Below are 20630 nucleotides of genomic sequence, written 5' to 3'. Positions count from 1 at the left end.
CCGAAAATGAGCATTATGCTCTAAACCTCTGCTTTCAGCCATAAATATCCCAGCAATCCAGGGGCAAAGGGACTGTTTCCATATCTCATGCAACGTTAGCAGCTCACAGATTAAGCACGTGGGGCCTGGGGGATTATCTCCTTGAATCAATATAAGGCAGGGAAGCAAACAAACAGCTGGCCGGGTTCCCCAAAATAAAAGCGTTTGATTGTGGCAAGCTTCAAAGCAACTGGTTGACACGAAATAGGTTGGGTGCCCTCCCCTGCTGTGCCCGAGGAGCAGAGGGTGGCAGGGAAATAAATAAACATCTAAAAATTACTGCTTACTCCTCCCCCCGCCGACTAACCACCTCCCAAAGAAAAGCAGGGAAGCAAGGAAAAGCTCCCCAGAACATATGGCAGAATCAAGCACAGGATCCCGGCAGGTTTGGGTTGTACAAGTAAATATTAATCTGGGGGGGATGCTGGGGGCTGAGATCAAAAGAGCTGCTCCCGTTTCTATAGGGAAAAGGAGCGCTTTGATGTCACGGCGCCTTCCCTGCGCCACCTAATGAACTGAAATTGTGACACAGTGACATCCTGCAAGGTTTGAAAGCACTCAGCACAATGACACGTCTTTGGGGCTTGCTGCTCTCTTTTTCCAGCAGCCTCCTGTGCCAGGGGGAAGGGTGGAATGGAGGTGGAGGAGACAGAAGGGGGTTTGGGGAGTGAGAGGTGAGCGCTTCCCCCTCGGCTGTACACAGGGAGAGCCAAAGGGACTCATCCAGGCCACGCCTGACCAGGAAGGTGAGGTAGGGATGCAAACAGAGGGAAACAGCTCAGCAGGGTGTGCACAAGGCAGAGGGTGAGTGAGCCCAGAGCCCCCTATCATCCAAGGCTGGCAGGACCAGAGTCATCCTCACCCCACACTTTGTGCCCTCCGCACCCAGCTGGAGCCACAGCATCCTCAGGGGATGATGGACATGGAAAGAGTTTCAGGAAAATGCACAGTCAGAGGAAGGATGAGCTCCTTGCCTGGGTCCCACAGAGACAAAACCTCCTCTCGTTCACTTTAGGTCAAGAAAATACCCAGAAGGTAAAAAAGCAATCCCACACAGGGCTTGGCCAAACAAAGGCCCTGAATATTTCTGCCAGCTCCCAGAGAAAACCACTAGAACAAAACCCTGTGCTGCCATCCCAAGGAGGGAGAGCAGGGAAAAACCTGCATGGGATGGGCACAGCTGCCCAAACCCCCATTCTGTCATGTGCTCCTGCTCCTAGGGAGGAAACCAGAGAGAATGAAAATAAAATAAATCCTGATAAACTGTGCAGTGAAACTCTCAGGGCAGACAGAGAGGGAGGAAAGATGTGAAAGTGGGAGGCAGAGATGGTTTTGCTAAGGATGGCTTTGGGTGATTTTGGGTGGATCTATTCCATCAGGAGGTGATTTCCCTGCCATTGCTTGTGGAGTGTGGGGTGATTTATTGGTTTATTCAGCATTTCTTTACCCAACCTGTGGCTCCTGGTAAGGGCGCAGATCCCAGCAGACCCTGGGCAGCACCACCAGCCAGGGCTGCACACAGCACTCAGCCAGCACAGGGTTAAATCCAGTCAATCCCAGGGATTTACTCTGGATTAACCCAGGGGAATTGAGAGCAGCATTTGGCCCTGTGTAAAAGGGTCAGGCCAGGATTTCCAGTGCAGAGGAAACCCAACAGCATCACCCACTCAGGGAGTCACAGAGCTGGCTAAGAGAGTTGCTGAGGCAAGTTAGGAAATGTAATAGAGCAAGAGAGAGCTGCTGAACCAGGCAGGGAAATGAAACTTTATTCAATCATCTGCTTTACTTATTTCATAGGGAGGAAATCCATCTATTCCTTGGACTTGTTTATGCTGTGAAAGCTCTGTGTTGCCACGATGCAAAGGAATGGTTAGAGAGAATCAAAAGGGCGATGCTGAGCTGAAACCTGCCTTAAAATGCTGCACTCACATAGGGAGAATAAAACCAGGAACAAGGGAAAAGAGCTCCACAGCTTTTCTGAAGCCAAATCTGTGCTGTGATCACTCTTCATCAAGACACTGGGATTAGGAAGGCATTAATGGGAATGACAACTTGATGGGTTTTAGCAAAGAATCATGACACTGTGACACCACCTTTCCCAAAAATGCCATATTTGGGCGTGTGCACAGGGAAATCCATGTACAGACACAGCCACAGCACAGCAGGGAAGCCTGCAAGGACTCTGGGTGTCATTAGAACATGGCACTGAGCTGTCCCAGAGAGAGGGACAGAAATGCATCTGTGTGATTTCATCACCTCAGAGGTACTCAGAGGAATTTGCAAGAGGGCTCAGACATCCCAAGACCCCCCCTGAATCAGGGGAGAAAGGCAGGACGGCTCCCAGCACACATCCACCCCTAAAAAATAGGTTCTGGAAATAGGAAATAGGTTCTGAAGGAAGAGAAAGGATCAATCACATGGAGCTTCTTTTATAGGAAAAACTGCACAGAGCAGACTGGGGCTGGATGCAGCTCCCATTTGCAGCGTGTAGCAATATTCAATAATAATTATTGTGACAATAATAATAATGACAATGATAATACAGTAGGGAAAGGCTCAATTTGAGCAAATTATTGCAGCTTTGGAGTAGTTATGGGGTGTGTGGCTCCATGCAAGGTCAGGTCACGGTGCTGTGGCGGCCAGGACAGGGTGTCAGCACCCATGGGTGGCCCCAAGGACCACCCATCACCCTCCTGCACCACTGTGGGGGGAAAGCACCAAGATGGGAAGTGATAAATAACCTGTGTCTCATAGAGGGATCTTTCTGGGTGTGAATTAGAGCCTCACCAGCCTCCAGCAAGATGCCCCTTGCACAGCATGGCAGCTCTGATCTAGGACAGGTTTCCCTTCAGAAATGCCATTCCCCAAATCCCACTCAGACTCAGCTAAGCTGCATTTCTTTTCTTTTTTTTTTTTTTTTTTTTTTTTTTTTTTTTTCCCAAATCAGCCCTATGCAGATTCCACCCTCTCCACTGGTTAACTCCTGCAGCACCAGCACACACTGAATAACTTAAAGGGCTTCAGGGGGTTTTTAGTTGTGGAATCCTAAAATTTTGAGGCATGACACAGCACCTTAGTGAGATTGTCCGGCAATTTGATTTTAAAAAATGGCACAGAGGTCTGGATGCCTTATCAGCCATTTTCCTCATCTTTTTGGTATCACAAGACTTCTTTGCATTAAAGAAGTGCTGTTTGTAGAGCATTAAGGGTGTAGTACCAGCCTGCATTAAGAATGTAGCTGTTTACTGCAATTTCCCTTAGCTCATAGCTGTATTTCACTAATAAAGTGTGAGTTAACCAAAATCCAATTTACCCAGGAGTATCTTTGAGTAACTCACAGTAATTTTATGTGTGATTTGTGCTGACAGCAAATGTGGCCATTCCCTTAGCTGAGCAAAGGGGCAGAGCAGGGGGACACTAATCTTTCTGTGAGCTTCCCATGACAGATACATCTGTGCCTAAATCGAGGCAGTGATGCTTGAACTAAAAGTTCAAAATCAGGATGGAAGAGGAAGTTCAGAAATGATGAGAAGCAAGTTGCATCATCAGATCCTGCCAAGTCAGTGACTCGGCATGGTTTTAGAAATCTTGAACATAATTTAGGCATCCTGAATGGGAATTCTGTTCATAACCCCATCCCATCCCACCCCATCCTCATCCTGCTCCCCTGCCCCAGTCTCGATCCTGATCCTAGTCCTCTTCCCATTCCCAGTTCTGTTCCCTATCCCAGTCCTGTTCCCGATCCCATTCCTGATCCCAATCCTCTTCTCGTTCCAGTTCCCATTCCCATTCCCGTTCCCATTCCCATTCCCGATCCCATTCCCGTTCCCGATCCCGATCTCATTCCCATTCCCGTTCCCGATCCCGTTCCCGATCCGTTTTCCGGGGCCGCCGCCCCGGGCAGGCCCGTGCGGGTGCTGCCCCCTGCCGGCGCCGCGCGCCCCTGCAGCCGCCGCGGTTGCCGCGGTAACGGAGCGGGCGGAGCGGCGGCTCGGGGGGACAGAGGGGACAGAGGGGGACACAGGGAGACCGGGGGGCCGGAGGGTCCCAGCCCGGCTCCGTGGGGCTGTCCCGCCGCCGCGGCTGCAGCACAGCCGCCGGGGCAGTCCCGAGCGATCAGCGCCATCCTCGTCCCCGGTCCGGCTCCGCGTTACTCAGGAGCAATTTCCATTCTGTGCTGGACATTACCTTAACACCGGGCCGGGCCGAGGGCGATGCCGGCAGGCATGGAAACATCCCCTCTTCCGAGCATCCCCTCTTCCAAACATGCCCTGCTTCCCAACATCGCCGCTCCCAAATATCCCTGCTTCCAAATGCCATCACCGCTCCCACGTGCTCTGCTCGCAGCTGCTGCTCCCCCCGCTTCCCCCGTGCGGTTTTTCCAAGCCCCCCACAAATGACCAGCCTGGGATTCCCCCTCCTGCCGCATCCCGGCCCGCACGGCAGCGCGGTGTGAATTATCCCGAGGGCTCCGGCGAGTGCCCCAAGCGGGGTGCCCGGCCCCAAGTGGGGTGCCCGGCACCGGCAGCCCCGCTCCGTGCTGCCTGGTCAGGATTCGGGCCGCATGCAGGCGGAGGAGGGCCGAGCATCCCGGCTGCGCCCGCCCCGTGGCTGCGCTGCCGCGGCCATCTGGATGGGGAACAACGGGCCGGGCTCGGCCAGCGCCTCTCGGAGCGCGCAGGAGGGGATGCAGAAATGAAGATGGATGAAGGTTGGGATGTGCGGGGTGGGAGCGGTGGTCCCAGTGAGGCCACAGCCCCTCCCGACCCTCCAAGAGAAGGTTCCTGCCCAGAGAAGGTTCCCTGCTCCCACCTCTCACTGCACACAAGAATTACGGTTTGTGAGGATTTCCCACCACTCCCCCCACCCCACCATAAATTAGTATCTTCCAGCTGTTTCCTTCCACATAAAATCTCTTCTATTTCTTCTCTTATTGCTGTATATAAACAAACATGAGAGCGGGCTCGTTCTAAATAAAGTTATTTGTCTAAGTAAATTAATATATCATATTCTCTCCTGAAATATAGAGAGCTATTTGTCTCCAGAGAAATCATGTTGAGTGACATAGTATAACCCTATTCATTTGCATATGCAGATATGTCTAATTATTCAACTTGCAATTAAAGGCTTGTGTGTCAGCAAATGAGACTAATTAGAATCATAGAATCATGGAATCGTTTAGGTTGGAAAAGCCTTCTAAGATCATCGAGTCCAACCATTCCCCCAGCACTGCCAAGCCCACCACTAACCCATGTCCCCACATCCACAGGGCTTTTAAACCCCCCCAGGGATGGGGACTCCACCACCACCCTGGGCAGCCTGTTCCAATGCTGGACAACCCTTTCAGAGAAGAAATTTTCCTTAATAACCAATTTAAACCTACTCTGGTGCAACTTGAGGCCGTTTCTTCTGGTCCTGTTGCTTCCCAACCCCACCTGGCTCCCACCTCCTTGCAGGCAGTGGGAGAGAGCAAAAAATTCTGGCATGACAAGCAAGAGGATGGGCAGCATGAAAGGAATGGCTAAATGATGCACTGTCCCCAGGATTTTTAGTAGCCCTGTCCCGGTTTCCCAGCTGCTTGAAGGAAGGCAGTCAAGCACTTTCTACAGACATCAGATTCACTTTTACACTGTGCAGAATGATTGAGCAATGTGTCACATCTCCACAGTGTGACACGGGGCCCAGCACCACCTCACCCTGCTGCCTGCAGGACCTGGGACCCTCCCTCTCATTATTGCCACTCATCCTGCTCAAAATCAGGAGATGTGGATAAATCCTGGAAATGTTGGAATTAGAAACAAAAGTATTTGTATCTGGAAACTGTTGAAACAAGACGTTTTGGCCTTTTCTTCAATAATTACGGCTAGATTTGTTAGATTATGGTTGGGAAGCAATCCTCAAGTTGTTCATCAGATTGTTATTCACAGAATGATAAGAATATCATTTATCATGGTCACTCAGGGCAATGTTTTCACAGTATGCACTCTGCAAACCAAAATAATTGCATTTTCAGGTAACGAGTTCATTTTCAAAACTCTATTAGTCCTGGTGGAGCCACAGACGATTTTTCATGGGTATAATGCAGAGTTGAATGAAGGAATTATATTCAGGAAAAGTAAAATTGATCACATTTTGATAATTTTCAAACCAATACTTCAGGTAGACACGGCAGCCAGGTTTCACAATACAGGAACACAAACTTCACATCTCTCCTTCCCATTTCTGATGACTACCTTCCAATGACAGGAATTATTCTCTAGACGTGCCTTGTTTTAATTTGAAAATAAAATGGGATTTAAAATGAAAGAAAGGGAAATGAAACTATCATGAATGCAGAACAGTGGCTTGTTCCGTTGTTTTTCTTTCAGCAAAAGGAAAAGGACAAGAAAGAAAATTAATTTCTAGTTAATCCAAATAGCTTGGAAATTGTTATATTTATCTGCTGGGTGAGGAGAAAAACAGCAAAGGGAAACAACATCTCTATCCAGAAGCACCTTGCTGAAAACATGATTTATAATCATCATTCTGCCTTTTCTTTCTGTTCTGACATTTCAAAGGTGAAATAGCAAAAAATTGTAGGAGCACTTCATGGCTCCACAGATCTGGGTGTGAGAAATTGGGCTCTTCATCTTTTCAGGAGACCCAAGATCCCTCTTAGGACCTCAAAAAAGAGCTGCATTTTCACAGAATCTCAAACTCATTTGCTCTTTCCGTGATGCTCATGGCATCTCTCAGAGCCCAGCACCTCTGGGCACTTGGGGGCTTGGAATGTTCTCCTTGTTGTGTTCCTGTATTGCCCAGATCTCATCCGTCACTGGATATTTTACAGCAGTATCTGGCCTTTTCCCTCTTTAGCACCTCACCTGTAAATTGAAATGATCAGGCCCCAAATGGGGCTGTTGGCTCCTGTTGCTCCCGCACCTGGCTGGATCACAGGGGGCTTCAATCATTTTCAGCATCTGGGGATCACTGACAGGAGTAAATAAGTATTATATAACCCTCCCCAAAAAGCATAACAAAATAATACCGGGGAAATGAGGTTAAGTGAAACCATTTCAATAATGTTACAGGCCTGCTTTCAATCAATGAACGCTGGGAAATTCAATGTCTGCAGAGGCTGAGATTTCATTTGAGCTCCCTCCACTGCTGAACTCCCCTTCCCAAAGCAATGAGTTAAAGACTTAGCAACAGATTCATAACACATCTAAAATGTACTTTTTTGTGTTTAATATTCACTGGAATGGTTGACTTTGCTGGGCTTGGTTATCGAGAGGAATAATAGTTTTCAGTTTCATTGAAGCATAAGATATAATTCCATTATCTTCTTTTCCTTTCTTTTTCTTTCTTCTTTTTTTTTTTTTTTTGGATAAAATAATCTGGAAGAAGTAGAGCAAAATGGGAGAAGAAATGATTCTACAGACATTGTTAATTATGTATTCATCATATAAAATAGCAATAATAGCATAATAATTTTTCATCAAATAGAGCACAGGAATATTTGCAATCTCATACTGTTAAGTAAGAAGTGGCTTTAAAAAACCCCCACTTATTCTATTTCAATAATGCTAACTAATTTTGGTGCAATTAACACTAAATTTAGGTGCCTACTAAGTAGGAATTTGACAATTTGATGATTTGTGCTTTGCTCTATACATATTAAGCCCAAATTCAGTCCCTTTAACTTCTTAGGCTTAAAAGTTAGGCATGTACTCTAAATAAGGCACCTGGACCAGCAATACAGCTCGAGGACAGGGACCTTGGACTTGGGCTTTGCCACCAACCTGTTCTGTGTTCCAGCCCCCATCTGGCTGCAGAACAATTGCAGCACCATATTTAAAATGAACATGATTGAAAGAGGTGCCACCCTGTTCTCCCTGCAGGGAGCATGTGTTGAGCATTGATCTTCATTTCAGGTGGTTCGGGGTGGAAATGAACTGACTCCAAGAAATTGCCACTTTTTCATCTGGAATGCAAAGCTCCTGGTGCCTGGTGAAGTGTTCAGAGAGCAAGTCCAGACAGCAGCGTGCTGGAACATTTCCTTTGGTCTGCTTTTCCTGTTTCTGTGGAATACAACAATTTTTGATGATGCTCCCAGTTATAAAAACTGTCTGATGGACTGGGTAACTCCAAGGCACCTCAGCTTTTTTCCTGTGTGAGTTTATCCCACGTGTCTGTCAAGGAATGCCATGCTCCATGAAATGGGAAAATCCCTTTGCAGGCACTGAGGGTTTCCCCATTCAAACAAAACCCAGCAGTGTGTTGGGCTCCAGCAAAGCAGACCTGTCCCGCAGAGCACAGAACAAGGTTTGGTCCTTGCAGAGGTCCAGCCTTAGAAAGGGAAATGATTGCTAGTGGAAAGCACAGACCATTTGATATGAAGAGCATGAGAAGAAGGGAAGAAGCTGCTACTGCTGCAGCTTTAAATTAAAATGCTGCATCAGCCAGTCCCTGAGGACTTGATAGAAATCTAATTAGTCAGACAATCTGGCACCAAATGTCCTAATTTCCCCAATCCATGTGGGATTTGTGTATTCTCTTACTCACTGCAGTTCTAAATTTCAACCTGAGCCTTTCTAACCCCTCTCTTTTTTCAGCGCAGACATGGGACTCCAGAGAAGGTGATCCCTATCAAAACCTAATTGTTTTTCATAAACCTTTAATTAATTGGACTCAGGCTCATGAAAGACACTTAAAATATTAACAGTTTGTTTAGAGACAAGCGCTGGGTGAGGATTGCTGCAGCCTCCTATTTCAGTGAGAAACCCAAATGTAATTAATGTGGGTGGGCACAGGCTCTGTGTGGGGTCCCAAACTGGGAGTCCTGCCCAAAACACACCCGAGCAGCACAAGGAGCATGGGCTGGGCCATGGCCGGGAGGATGGAGGCAAAGAGGACCCTCTGCAGCCAAGGGTTAAGGAGTGATGAATTTTAAGGAAAGCTCTGGAAGGGCACCAGAGTCCCCCCAGGGTGGCTGTAGAGGGCACAGTGAGGACAGCAGGCTCCAGAGGCAATTAACCCTGTCCTGGGGGGCCACGAGCTCCTGGAGCAAGGTGCTGAGTGCCTCTGAATCCCCCTGGCACCCTTGGAGAGTGAGGATCCTGGCTCACGCAGGATTAAGCCATTCGGGAGTAACAGATTTGATTTTTCTTTTTTCTTTTTTTTTTTTTTTCTCTCCAGAGCGGCTATGACCCGTCATGTCAAAGCTTTTTATTAAAGTCTCTTAATCCCCAGATTATCACCACAATAGTTTCACAGGCCCATTCCACATAAGGCAGGCCCCATTGTGGAGATGCACGTTGGAGGAGTTTTAATCTGCAAATTATTGGCATGCAAGACCATGAGGGGCTGCTTTGCTGTGTTGCCCGTTGCGTCAAGGGGAATTGAATATTTATAAAGACGACTTCAAATGGGCCATGCACTGTATTCCTCCCACATATGTGCAATCCCCATGTGGCAGAGGGGCCCTGCTGAAAGAGAAAAAACCTGCCTTGCCACCACAGCACACACGTGGAGAAAGGGTGAGCAGGGCCAGGGGGAAGGGGCTGGTCCCCTCCTCCAAACACCCCATTTCAGCCACACAGGAGGCATGACTGGATTTTTAAGAGAGCAGTAATGAAAGAGGAAAGGCAGAGTTGATGATGGAATCTCCATTTCTTTCTTGAGTACCAGTGGAGGACAGCAAACAGATAAAGTCCCTGACAGGGATCCTTCTCTGACACAAAATATGCCATGTGGAGAGAAGGTTTATGCTGTATACAAAACTAATTAGCAGTTACCTTCTAGATTAAAGAACAACTCGAGCATCTGTTTCCCTGAAGCGTTTTTTAAAAAAAGACATGGCCCTCTTTAAAATAGCCTGACAGATTTGAAAATGTCACCTCTTGGGTCTGGGGGCTCCCAGAGGACGTGCTGGGGAGCCCAGGAGGGACCATCCCCTCTGTGAGCTGTTCCCAGGCTGCCAGGGAGCTGCAGGGCAGAGCAGCAGGTCCCTCTCTTGTCCCTGGAGGGGTTTGTACAAACTCCCTGCTGCATCTCACTGCAAGAGGCACCACACAAAGAATTAATGTGGAAATTCTCTATGAACAGGAATTGATGGGGAGCATCGTGAGCCTGAGCGGGGTGGGCTCAGTAAAAAGGGGAGCAAAGCCCCTGGCACTGAGCTGGACCTCACCAGGTGCATGAGGGAGGCTGGTTTATAGATAGATATAGATATAGATTATATAGATAGATATAGATTATGTAGGTATAGATATAGATATAGATATAGATATAGATATAGATATAGATGACAGATATATAAAGATATGGATGATATAGGTATAGATAGAGATAGAGATATAGATGATATAGATATAGATAGATTATATATATACATATAGATCTATAATCTATATATAGATATAGATTAGATAGATATCTATAATCTATCTATATATCTATAATCTATCTATCTATATAGATATTTAATCAATCTTCTAGATAGATCTATATCTATATCTATATCTATATCTATATCTATATCTATATCTATTAGATATAGATATATATCTATATAGATTAGATATAGATATAGATATAGATATAGATAGATATAATCTGCATTCTGCAAGGTGAGCAGCTCCTCCAGGTCTCCCAGCAAAGCTGCTGCCGCACAAGGCAGAGTCCTGGCTCCCACTGATCAAGGTCCGCCTGAGACCCCAGCAGAATCCATCAGGGCAGCTCAGCCTCAGCGCTCAGCAGCAATCTGGGAGCTGAGGATAGCCCAGGACAGGCCCTGGCTCTCCCTGTGTTCTCTCCTGATGCTCACCAGCCAAGGATGTCCCTGGTGACAGATCTAACTCAGGATCTGCACACTTGGACTCAGCCCACAGCCTTCCCTTATGACCTTGGAACAGCTGCTTAGGTTTCCTCCATACCTGTTTCCCATCTGTTAGAAAATGACTGGGTATATTAAAGGGTTCCTGGGAAGATAAGTAAACTGTGAGGCCATTATTAGCTATTACACTGATAGGGCCCAAATGTTCCTATTTTATGTAACAGCTCGAGAACTTAAGCAGGCACTAAAAGGCTCTGGGAAAATAAAGCTTTGCTCTTCTGGGGTGCTCTCTCAAAGGAGGGTGGTGTGTCTCCCTCCAGAGCCAGCTCTCCATGCATTTTATGAAATTGCAATGCCCTTATTTTCCCTAACAGCCCTCATTCCAACCTGTGAAATGGCCTTTGGCTCATGGAAACCTTCCAACATGCTCAGTATTACCTGCAAGCCTGTATTAATCATAATGTGCAGGTGCCAGAGCCTCCAAAGGGAAGGAGAAGGGAGAGGCTGGGTAATTGATTGCTACACAGCCCCAGCAGGAGATGTTGTATTAGTCCAAAAATTACTTTGCTTTCTGGTTCCGAAAGTTCTTGGGAGTATAAAGCAGGAGAGAAGGTTGTCTGTGAATCATCTGTCATCTCTTTTGGCTGCAGCCTTTTCATGACTCGTGGAAAAAAAAATTATAAATAAAGTGTGGGGGTGGGGGAAGTGACTAATTGAGTGCAATAATTAAACACAGATCCCAAAAAAGCTGAGCATGTTTCTTCAGCCATCAGCACCTCGAGTGAGGGGTGGGAATGCCTTCAGGATTTGGCAGGACTTGGCTACTGTGGAGCAGCAGTGTAAGGAGCAGCAGCATCTGGCAGGGTGCAACAGAGGGTTTCACATGATGCAGCCAGTGCAAAATGCTGGGGTTGGCCATGCTCAGGCCTGGGCAGTGGAGCTGATGCAGAGAATTGGCTCCTCTTGTTGTCCTGTTTGATGGAAGCCAAAGTAAAGGAGGGTTTAGTGCTGCAGGGAAATGAAAGGTGAGGTGTAACCCCAGAGCATCTTGTGCTCACCTGGGCCACCAGATTTGCAGACAAGGCCACCATCTTCCCCAGACATGAATGCACTCAATTAAACTGGAACCCAGCTCGGAAAACTTCCACTCCAGCCAATGATATTTGCAGGATGAAACACCAGCATCAGTATTTCCCCTGTGCCAAGCAGAGCCATTTGTCTCCAGTTGTTCCCTCTCTGGTTCCATTAATAAAGGCAGCTGAAGACACACTGAGCACATTCCCTTTCAGAAATCTCCCCAAAGTTGGTGACACTTGGAAGCACCCAGGCAGCTGCACTGTGAGATGAAGTTCAGTGATGTATTCAGACACGGCTCCGTTCCGAAGGTTGCATCTTTCATGCGAGCCTGGCGCTGAAACCCAGGTTGTGTTCTTTAAATGCAGAATTACTCTTCCTCCTGCTTCTCACAGATTGATGAATACACTGGGAAGATGGCTGGATTTCTCCAGAGTCCCATGCTTCCTTTTCCTGACACATGCATCCCCCTGCCAACACCACAGACCTAATTAGTGCTCCCTTATTTCTGTGCACCAGCGAGGGAGCATGTGGCACCTTTCCACAAGCCTAGAAACGCTCTCTCGACACAGACATGCACCATATTGCAAGGGGTGGCATAGAAACTTGGTGGAACTGGCACTTCCACTGAGGTTTAATGTCATGGCAGCCAAAACAAGAGGGGCAAGCTCCCCAAACACAGCCTGGCACAGCGAGGCGAGGGATGCAGTTCTGAGTTTCCCATCCCTTTCCCTCCACATCCCTGTCCCCTAAGAGCCACACTCTGCTTCTGGGTCAGTTGTTGAAAATGGATGTGTGTATTGTCCATAAAAAAAACCATCCAGAACTGAGTCTTGGTCATAAATGCAGATGTGATTTGTGCAGTTTAATATAATACAGCAAATGCAAGAGCTGGGAGGAAGAAATGGCAGGGACAGGATGAATCTTGGAAACACAGCTCTGGGAAAGGAAAATTAGGAAACCCCTTAAATCTGCCTTCAGTTCTCCTCCAAACAGAAAAAGGCACATCCCCTCCCAAACCTGGCCAGCCCTGCAGGTCAGAAATCTTGTGTGAATATGCACTCGAGGTTATTGTTCTTCCCATGCTGGGGAGAGTTATTTGAAGTCTCCTGCTGGTGTTAAATTAAATTACCCATATAAATAGCACTGGAGGTGACAGACAATAAATCCCACTGCTTTGCAAGCAGGCTGCTGCAATGGGCAGAGAGGTAGAGCTATTGTAACGTGCCCTAAAAGGCTCCAATTTAAGTTACGTCTCATCAGACTTCACCTGGTGTAAGTTACTTTACAGCCCTCCCCCTGCATTGATATCCAGCTCCTGCTGTACAAGAGCCAAGCCTACCAAATCTCTCAGGAGTGAGGAGCAAAGTGCCTTAATTATTCTTACAGTGTTATTTTTGGGTTTCCACTAATTTTGCTAAAAATCTATTTGAGTGTTTCTACACTTAAATTTCTAATTATTATTATTTTAAAATAGTGCTTCTTATATATATATAAAAGGCCTGCTCAGCAATTACTTTTTTTTTCCCCCCTTAAATATCCATCTTACTTTGCAAGGTTACTCCCTACTGCTCCTTTTCAAGATTAAAACAAGAAGTTAAAACAAGTGAGAGAATGAATTTTCCCCAGGGAAGCTAACAAAATTCATATCCCAGCAAGCAGCATCTCAGGGAGCAGTGATGCCAGACATGTACAGGTGATGTAAAATGCTTGAAATTAGGAATATATGCAGTGTTCAAAACACAACAACAGCAAAAGGCTTGGTGGTTTTGTTTTTAACAGGGGTATGGGTGTCATTACTGGATTGGTAACCACCAAATAAAAGCATAGATAGGATGAGAGGAAAATCAGAGGCTTTTTTTTAAAAAAAACCAGAATCTCTCTAAGCCAAATTAACCCCTGATGTACACCCAGTAAATCTGATGGTGCTACTGGGCAACCAGAGATAACCTGGCTCTTTTTCTTTGTTTTCCACTTATTTTAGAGGAGACAGCCTATTTTTATGCTGCTGGCCAAGAGAGAGAGTGTGAGGACTGACAGTCAATTCAGGGCTGCAAAGTGCTGCATTGCTGTGAAGTGTTTAATTTAGATCCTTTTTGTGTTTCTGGGGATGTTGCCTGAGCTGTCTACAAGAAAGAAGGTGAGGTGCAGCTCAGAAATTGCAGCGATGTAAAAAATTAGGGGGCATACAAGGAAAAAAAAGGACAAGAAAATGAAACAACAACAAAAACCTATCACAGAGTGTGAAATTCACCTGGATCCCTCCTAAGGGGTTTGCACATTTGTGTGATTAGAGTCATATTTATAGGAAAATCTTGTCACTTCTCCTCACACTCTGCAGGGCTGTAAAACACATCAGTGCTGCTCTTGGGTTTTGGAAGAAGCTGCTGGAAACAGGTGGAGAAGGAAAGCCTGGGTCCAGGAGAACCCTACCCACCTAAAGGGTCCTGAATAATGCACAAGAGCAGGATTTCCTCCTGGTAACCTGCCAGAAACACAGGCTGGCATTAAAATTGACAAACAAGCAAAGAAAGGCTCCATTAAAACCTCACCATCTCAATAAAAGGACCTTGCTCAGCTGTCAGCTTTAAAATCTCCATGATCCCCAAAAGATTTATAAAATATTGTAATTATAATCGCTGCAACCAGTGACATCCCCAGCACTTTGTGGAACATGAATAAAGAGGAGAGTGAGAGGAAGAACAAGAGGGAGTGGAAGAAGTGATAAAGAGGCAAAACAAAAGAGAAGAAGATCCCAAACCTGTGCTGCTAATCTTTCTGCTCATCTAAAGTGATATTTGATTTCTGAGCATCTCATAACACAGCACTGATAGATCTATTTCTCTTGCAGGGCTGTCCAGTTTTATACATTTCAAGTTGCCAGTGCTGCGCTGTGAAACCTCGCCCAGCCCCTTTTCCCCAGAAGGAGCTCCTCAGGCAGAAATGAGGATATTTCTTTTTCTGGTTGTCACAGGGATGTGTTGGGCACCTAATATATATACATTTAAAAGGAAAAAAATGGCATGCAGAAAGCAGCCAGAGCCCTGAACCAGAGATAAAAGCCTAAACAAGTGCACTGAAGTGTGAGGTTAAACGGAGAGGGAAAAGCCATTAGGGACAGCAGAGCTTTGGAAAAGTGTAGAAATAATTCTTAAGGAGTGGTGAAGTATGTCTTAAAGACATAAAAACATGGAGAGCTATTGTTGGAGCTCAAGACAATACAAATTACTTCCCCCAGTCACAAGTGACTGGCAGAGATCTCTGGTCTGAAGCAGGATGGTATTTCTGACTGTAAACTCCTTTCAAGGCCTGGCTGCCTCAACACAAACAGAAGCAACATTGTCACCACAAAGATAATAAAACAGCAATCGTTTTGTTGGCTTGTCACTTATTACAGCTAATTATTTAATTACTCCAATTTAAAATTTTACTAGATTTAGCACCAAAGCATGAAAATCTAGTGATTGCAGTGTCAGAAAGGAATAATATAATTAACGTATTTAGTAGTAACATATTAAACTGTTGATTGCACTGCATTAATCAGCAGAGATGATATGATCCATGGGAGCTGGATGGAGCACAGGCCTGTGTGGGACTGGGCTGTCTTCCTCCCCATCCCATCCCATCCCATCCCATCCCATCCCATCCCATCCCATCCCTTGCACATCCATGGGGTGGGAGGTGTGGAGGAGAGGGTGAGGAGACAGGCAGGGCCACTCCTGCTGCAAGGGTCTGTACAGGCAAAGTGGTGGCATCAGCAAAGTGGGCCTCAGCTGGTGGCATCAGCACAGAGGCACACTCTGAGCACCCTGCACCACCCCACAGCCAGGCCCAGGGCGCAGGTGGCACATCTGGGGACACAGACTGTGAAGGCTCTTCTGCCCAGGGATGTGCTGGGGGTCCCCTGAAGCTGCTCAGTTTTGCCCGGATCTAAGCCCACAGAGCTCAGCTTCACCCTGTTCCTCCCACAGAGACACAGGGCCCAGAATGAAGCACTTCAGTGAACAAAGGTCTGATTCCCAGGGTTATTCATGACGCCTTGAGAGGCCTGACCTAAAACAGAGGCTACACAAAGTTAAGGAATAAAGTAAGGATTTATTAAAAGGCCTCCATGGATACCTTAGGCAAGACAAGAGCCCAGCCACACCCAAAATGAACCAAAACGGTCACAAAATGCACGACTGCTCATGGGGTCTCTCACCTTGATCAGTTCTGCTCCACTTGCATCTTGCAGTTAATTGTCCAATTTGGATCAGTTGTCCTTGGTCCCCAGCTAGAGAAGAAATTGTTTTGTCTCCCTACTCTGTGAAGAGAGCTCACCATCCTCTGATTTGGAGCTCAGAACTACACAGTAAAGCAGAAGACAATCTGAAAAATATAAAAGCTAAAACCTGAGGCATCATCCACAACACACCAAATTCAGAAGCAGCTGGAGGGGTCCTCTTGAGGCAAAAATTTGTCTTTATAGTCACCTCCAGAACTGATCACCCAACAATTAGAAGTAGAGAAATTGTTTCTGCCTGACACAGCCTAATAACATTTCTTTTTTCTGTCCATGGCTCCAGAGCCAGGCAGCCAACAGAGGGAGCAGGAATTCCTGAGCAGCACAACGTGCCAGGCTCTGCCATCCCCTCTCTGTTTGACTGCTGATGGTGCTGGCATACAAACTAGGGGGAAGCAAAAGGTGCCAGCCTTGGAGGAATGACGGGCTCTGAACTCCCTTCTCCTGCTACAGGACATGGAGCGGCTCAGCTCCTCAGAGCACCCTACTCCAAACAGGAGCTGTGATCTGAAAATAGGAAAATGAAGCAAGAAACAAGTAAAGACAAGGCCAGCCTGGAAGGAAGGATGTGAAACAGCAAGAGAGGATAAGGGTTTACATTTTTGAGCTTAGCTCTCTTCTACAAAATACTTCCCTGCTCAAAAAGGGGAAAGGTAGTAGGTGAAAGAGGTATCAGATGAAACATACAGACAAAACCAGACATACCTCTCTAATAATTACAAATTGGACCAATTCATTTTTTCAGATTAATTTCTGGCTGAAAAGAAGCACTCTGTGTTCCCCTTTCTCTCTCAGCAAGCACAGGGGTCTGCTTGCCTTTCTTGTGAGACAAGTCACATTCTCCAGAATCTCAGAAATCCATGCCCACAGCAGAAATCCTCCCTGCACCTGTTCAGATTCCAGACCCACACCTCTCCACATGCACTTTGCTCTCCAGCCACCCTTGGCACAGATAAATATGTGTTTTTCTGTGGTGGAGCTGTTTCCTTTCCCAGCTGAAAATGCCATCATCTTATAGCTTCATCTCAAAACTATAGATTTGTATTTATATTCGCATCACAGCCAGGTTTGAACTTCCCAGTCTGCTGCTTCTTAGGCACAAGGTGTGCTGCTGAACAAAGTTTGCAGGGTTTCACAACAGCAAGTGGAAGGTGCACATGGGCAGGAGAAGAGCACATCAGGCTGATCCAAACTGCTAAATTCCAGACTGCCCCAGCTGCCTGTGACTCCTCATCCACACATAAATGAGGCATTGTTGCAAGACGAGCACAAACTGTATTTTTCAAATTAAAAGAAATAATTTACTTAGGGTTTTTTTTTTCCCTCCCCAAATAACAGAATTCGAATATATTATTTGAAAAATTACATTTTCTTTTTCCACCTCGCTGCGTCCAATGATTGTGGTGTGATTATTAAACACTTCATAAATAATAATGTGACATTTTTAGATTGTGTGTCTGATTAAGCAGCCATTCTTCTCTCCCTGACTGCGGCCCTGGACAGATGAGATTGCTGCAGACGCCGCAATCTTTGTGGCTCCTTCCCTGGGGATCAGGGATCAGAAGTCACCCCATAACCCAATTAAATCCAAGAGGATATGAGCTGATCACTTCGGGCCAGCTCCAAAACTCACAGCTATCCATGGGGCATCTTGGCACAATGAGCAGCAGCTCTGACCCATGAACACAGCTCGATGCATTTTCCAGGGGGGATATTTTACATACTGAGTCACTTTCTCTGCAGTGGGCAATAATTTTACTCAATTAGGGTTTGGTACTAAGAAGCCTGCTCTAAGAGCAGGCAGTTCCAGATGAAGACAGAACTAGATCCAGGGAACTGAAATATATGAGAAGACAGGTGTTATCTACAAGCAAATAAGTGAACTTGAGAGATAAATACTCTCTCAATGAGGGATGAGAGTCCTGTGAGGATCAATGCCTTTTCTCTTCAAAAAGTTTACTGCCCTTTTTAATCAGTAAAAAAAAGGAAATAGTAAGATTATTTATTCAATAAAAAGCCAGAATCCAGTGGCAGTTATCCCCTGGTTATTGCAGTGCCTAGGATGCAGCTGTGCCTCTCAGAGGTGCCACTCAGAGCAGCACAGAGTGAAAGGAACCATCTCCTCACCCACATTCTCTCTTGTCCTGTATGGCATTTGGGTGAGTCAATCCCAGCCAGAAAACCCAAATGCTTTCTCTTTTTTCCTGAACACAATCACCATATCAGAAAAATGACCAAAGACAGCATCCCCTCTCCATAAACCCTCCCAACCATCTGTCTGGATATTACTGACCTTTCATATTATGCAGGCGGGAGGTGGAAAAGGATGGGATAAGGAGTGTGGTGCTGGTGGGGGGGAGGTGTGGAAAAATGTCTTTGCTGTAACAATGACTTATTGCATTTGGATAATCTCTCTTCTTGTCCCACTGCTAACATGGTAATCTCTCTCCACCTCCTGCATGTCAATAATGCAATAACCTGCTCCCCGCCTGCATCAATAACACAACAGCCGCTCTCCGCTTTCGGCAGCACTGATGAATTCTAGAATTGCAACAGCTCAGATGGTCCATGCGAGCTCGTCCCTGCCTCCCACCCTCATTACATTTTAATTTCACTTTAAAGACAGTTGCTATCAGCATTGTTTGGCTGCAGCTTCTGTAAAATAAGCTCAGGCTGTGTGTGGATTTGGGAGGCTCCTTGGCTCAGCACAGGTGTCGGGATATTTTCTATCACTGTGGGTTTCTTTGTATATTCTCCATTGAAAAATTAAGGCAAGATTTGCCAAAGACTTAACTGGCCAACAGCTCAATGTATTCTCTGCAGAAGCTGTCCTAAGCTCAGCACTTCTGAAAATCTGTTACTTACGCTGAGTGTGGCAGGTCAGATGCTCAGCTCACTGTCCCCATTGCAACCTTCAAATCTGTGCCAGTTACACTGACACCAGTCCACCAGTTATTGATTAAGCAGTGTTGGTTTAAAGCATAAACACACACAAGTGCTCTCCCCAGACATGTTAAGTAAATTATGGTTTAAAAAAACCTGATCTGATAACAACAGCTACAAAATAGTTAAAGTCAATGTGACAGGATGGAAAAACTATCTGAAAGCATAATCAAGTATGCTTAATATAACAGAGCATATGGCAAAAAGATCTTGTAAGAGAATCCTTAATACTACAGTGGGCCTCACACACTGATTAATATCATCTCCTCTGTACAGTCTAGCATGGATAGATTCTAGCAGAAGCTGATAATTTTCAGAAATGCCGCTCCTCATAATGATAGAAGATGAGATTTTGTGAGTTATGTTGAGAATTATTGGCAAAGGTTAGGTGATTTCCCACTGGTGCTAGAGGGAAAACATTGCTTGCAAATTACCAGCATTTGTCAGTACTAATATCACATCCCCCAGCCACCTCAACTGTCAACATTAATAGGTGTCTTTACAGCAAAAAGGGGTGACAATAGTCAGGCTTGATCAGACCTTGAAATGAGAAGAGGAGCATGATATGGAGGATAAAGACATGGAAATGTGCTTGCAGTGGCTCCTGCTTCAGCTCCCAGCATCCCACCTGTTGCTGTGTGGGTGGCACTGCTCACCACGCTCTGCCAATTATCACATTTGCTTCCCTGCTCACTCCCTTCCCATCTCTCCCTCATTTGCTGGGCAGATTTCACTGCCTCTTCCATCCTCTCTCTTTCCAGCCACTGCTCTGCTTTCACCTAGCTGTCATTAGCCCAGTGTTTCTGTTTCCGAGAAGTAAATGCAGGGTGTTTTTCCAAGGGAAAGAATGCAAGGTGCGAGGCTTTCTGAAAGGTTTCCTGGTGCCTGAGTAATGGCACCAGAATGATTATTCTCCTTCCAGTCCCCTGCAGAGCACAGAGCACCCTGGATCCCAGGCAAGGAGCCCACAGCTCCCCAGGAGGGAGGTGAGAGACAGGAGTCCTTATCAGGCTTCTGTTACCTGTCCTTCCTCCCACCTGGGCACAGCAGCAGCTCTGCCTGTCCCTTGCATTTACCCCTCATTATCTTACCCCTGTTTAGCATCTTACCCCTATTTAAACCTTGAGAGCTTCCAGGATTTCTGGGATGGGAAGGTTTGGATGACTGGGGAAGAGCCTGACACACAGCTGAATTTACCTGGTCTGTGAGTGCAGAGCTCCTCAGATAAAACCAACACAGGCAGAGGTCTACACTCCTGGCAGGCACTAATCATCATTGGTGCTCAGCAATTAATTAGTGTTGTGCTGAAGAGTTGCTAAGGTATTTTCCCTCCCTGTTTTCTCTCTCTACATGTCAAGGGAAAGGACCTGATAGCACTTGGAATTCAGCTCTGGTGACCTGTCTTTGTTTCAAGCAGGCAAAATAAACTGTGACTTCACTCCCCACATCTTCATCTTCCCCATGCAGCTGGGGACA

The sequence above is a fragment of the Melozone crissalis genome, unplaced genomic scaffold, assembly GCF_028551555.1.
Source record: "Melozone crissalis strain CALT ecotype California unplaced genomic scaffold, PUWL_Pcris_2 ptg000017l_1, whole genome shotgun sequence".
In the NCBI taxonomy this organism is placed as follows: domain Eukaryota; kingdom Metazoa; phylum Chordata; class Aves; order Passeriformes; family Passerellidae; genus Melozone; species Melozone crissalis.
This window is presented reverse-complemented; position numbering follows the sequence as displayed.